Raw genomic sequence first — 3,328 nt, forward strand, 5'->3', positions numbered from 1 at the left:
TTTATAGGACCAGGGTTGTTCATCCGAAAAACGATCCCTGAGTTAGGATGCAGGCAGGTCATGGACCGCCTTTGATGTTTCAGGGTAAAACAATTCCCAGCCGTGTGCAGGGGAAAGGCTCCCTAGATCAGCATCCTGTTTATAACAGAAAGCCCCAGGCAGTCAGAGCAGATAATCCATATGGTGCTCCATAAAGAATCTGCTCCTTCAGAAAAAGAGAGAGAAGAAGTGAAGGGGGGAAGAGAGTAAGAGGTGGGGAAAGGAGAGAGAAACACCTTGGGAAAGGGAGAGAGAAGATGTAAACTAGAGAGCAAGGTGGTTTTTCTTCTGGGAAACCATATTAGCAATTGTGGCCTCCTTGAAATCTTTATAGAAATTGCCACAGTGCCCAGAGGGCACTGGATTTGAGCCTCCAGTAAAAATAGCTGGCTTGGGAATTTTTGCAGCAAACTCCAAGATCTTGGGCTTCCTTTTATCAGTCAAACTTGGAGGGCAAGAAGAGCCTGGAGGGTGAAGGGTGTCCCATGCCCCAACCTCAAGCAGGTCTGCAAAGTTCTCTGAGATCTTTCCAATCCTGAAGTCTCAGCTAGATTTCTAAGCCTTGAATGGGGGTGTAAATGAGCCATTACTGAAATTACTTGATGCTGATTCAGAAAGGGAACAGCTTGGAAGAGGAAGCATCATGAATAATCACATGCAAAGAAATGGTGGATAAATCTAAGAACTCAATTATTGTTAGGAGAAGGTTATAATCCTCTGGAATGGTCAAAGTTTGGAAAATGGAAAGCATTTTGCAGACATTAGGTTCAGACCAACGATTTACACCCAAGCTATTCCTGCGCGCTGTCCCAGATATCAATGTGTGAGCAAGGTCAAATAAAGGAACGTCTGCATTACCTAGGACAGAAAGCAATTTCTGAATATTTCTCTTAGGCCTTCTTTGCCCACAAATTATAGCCAGAGAATGAGTTCAGATTCTAAGAATGGGGTTTAGAGTGGTGATTGAGGGTGTGAAGTGCGGGTTAGGCAAAAGAAATCCAAAGAGACAAAGCCTGCTTTTTCCCCTGGGGCCTCGAGGATTGAGGACTTTAGTGCTCACTATCCTTTGGTGCAGAAGCACTAGCTCTTGGACCTTCATCCTTATCTCAGAATCCCAGAGGCAGAACTACCCTGACCCCAGGCTACATTGTGGAGCTGGGGAGAATAACCCTAGTGGTACATGTAGGGCTTCCCCAAACTCCCAAGGGTGGGGTGTCCTGAACTCCCAAAACACGGTCACAGGGATGCTCAAAGCTCCAGCAAGGGTAGATTAAGAGCTCCCTGAGGCGCTTGTACTGAGGGGTGGGGCTCACCAAATGCTTTTGGGGTGGAGCTTCCAAAAAGAAGGACGTTCCTCACATCCTAAAGGAGTGGGGGCGTGGTTCCGCAGTCTTTGTGGCCTAGGGGCGGGGTTCTCTAAATCACCCTGGAGACCTGGGCTTCTTAGGAGCCCTAATACTGAGCAGGAAGCGGACCTCTACTCTGCTTCTTATTGTTCCACCTTTAAAGACTAGATCTGAATGCGACCTGAGAGGGTATTTTTACAGCTCCGAAACGGTATGTAGAGGCCAGCTGATTAGTTCATGTTAGTGGGATGTTCTGGTTACTCACTGAGCCCAGTCTCAGTTAACAGCAATGGGGTGGGTGGCAAGTGGACCCCAAGTCAGTGCCATCTTGGACTGCATCAATGCGGGAGGTATTGACCGAGCTCGGCTCCTCGTGGGGCCGGATTAGTGCGGGCAGTTCCGCTGGGCTCCCTCCCCCACCTTAGTTGCCTGACCCCATACACTTTGGGTTCAGATGTAGGTTTAGATGGGGGAGCCCAGTTTACAGCCAAGCCGGCCAGGGACTCTCGGTCCCTTTGATGCAGGAGCTGCAGACCCTTCAGCAGCCCAAACCGAAGCCCTTTGGGCTACATTAGTGTGGAGGAGCATGGCCTGCAGATATCGTTAGCACTATTCTGTGGCCTCCTAGAACCTTTGGAATTGATCCGGGATCTTCTGTTTTGGGGTTTGAGAAGGGAGCCAGTGAATCCGAGAGTGTTGGAGAAGCCAGCCAGAATGGGAGGGCCTGGAGCCCAAGTGCTCTAATGGGTTTGGAATTGGTCAGCAAGAGCCAGGGGATTGAGAGATTTCCAGTATCTGACGTTCTGTCCCTGGGGGGAGGGTTGAACCTTGTTCAGCTGGGCCCCAGAGAGCTGAAAGGGAGCGGGGAAGAGGATTGGCAAAGAATTGAAACTGGAGGCCAGAGGAAAGTCTTCCTCCCGAAAGGTGACCTCCAGTGTAATGGCCTGACTTCTTGCAGCTTCTTCCTTGCAGCCTGGAAAGTGACTAGATTCCAACTGAGCCCTTCCCTGTTCTCATGGCTTTTTGTGTCCATACCTCCATTGGTGATTCAGACAGACGCAGAACCAAGATGTATAAGTTGGCCGTGATGGGCACCTGTTCTGTGGGCAAGACTGCACTGACCATGCAGTTCAGTAGGAATCATTTTGTGACCGAGTATGACCCCACGATCCAAGATTTCTACAGTAAGGATACAGTGGTGGATGAAGAGCAGTGCCAGCTGGACATCATGGATACCACGTGCAGTGGAGGATTTTATTATCTGAGGAACCATTCCATGCTCTGGGGAGAGGGCTTCCTCTTGATCTATGCAGTGAATGACCGCCATTCTTTTGAGAATGTGAATTTCTTCTGGGACATTCTGCAGTGGCTCAAGGGCACCAACCATGTACCCGTGGTGTTGGTGGCCAACAAAGTAGACGTGACCGACAGGCTGGTGGACCCCACACTGGGTCAAGAGGTGGCCAGGAGCTTTGGGGTCCCTTATGTGGAGACATCGGCCAAGACTGGGCAAGGTGTGGAGCAAGCCTTCCATGAGCTGGTTCGAGAAATTTGGAGGATCCAAGCTGAGGAGTAACTCAAGATTCTCCCTAATACTGAATAGAGGGAGGCCTGTGGGTGCAAGTGTTGCACAATCCAGTGAGCAGGTACACCCTTACCCTGATCCTGCCCCCTAATTCCCCTCTCATCTGGCCTAGAATACCTCCAAATTCCCTAGCCACTCCCCAGCCTTCAATACCTTCATCTGGACCCTTCCTTCTGCCTGCTCTTCACTGCCAAGCCCTTTGGGGCCTTATAAGGATTTTCCCAGGAACCACTTGGAGGGACCTGTCTGTGTTTCTATATTAAGAGTTTTGTTTTGGATTTTTGCTTTTGTTTCCCCTTTTGAGCAGGAATGATTACCTCATTGCCTGGGTATCCTGAACAGGCAAGGAAAGACTCCA

The 3,328-nt window shown here is 49.7% G+C and overlaps 1 pseudogene; it reads left to right on the forward strand.

The window, feature by feature from the left end:
- Window positions 1-2,454: 2,454 nt before the first annotated feature.
- On the forward strand, window positions 2,455-2,988 carry LOC100919794 (annotated as a pseudogene).
- Window positions 2,989-3,328: the final 340 nt, after the last annotated feature.

The sequence above is a fragment of the Sarcophilus harrisii genome, chromosome 5, assembly GCF_902635505.1.
Source record: "Sarcophilus harrisii chromosome 5, mSarHar1.11, whole genome shotgun sequence".
NCBI lineage: Eukaryota > Metazoa > Chordata > Mammalia > Dasyuromorphia > Dasyuridae > Sarcophilus > Sarcophilus harrisii.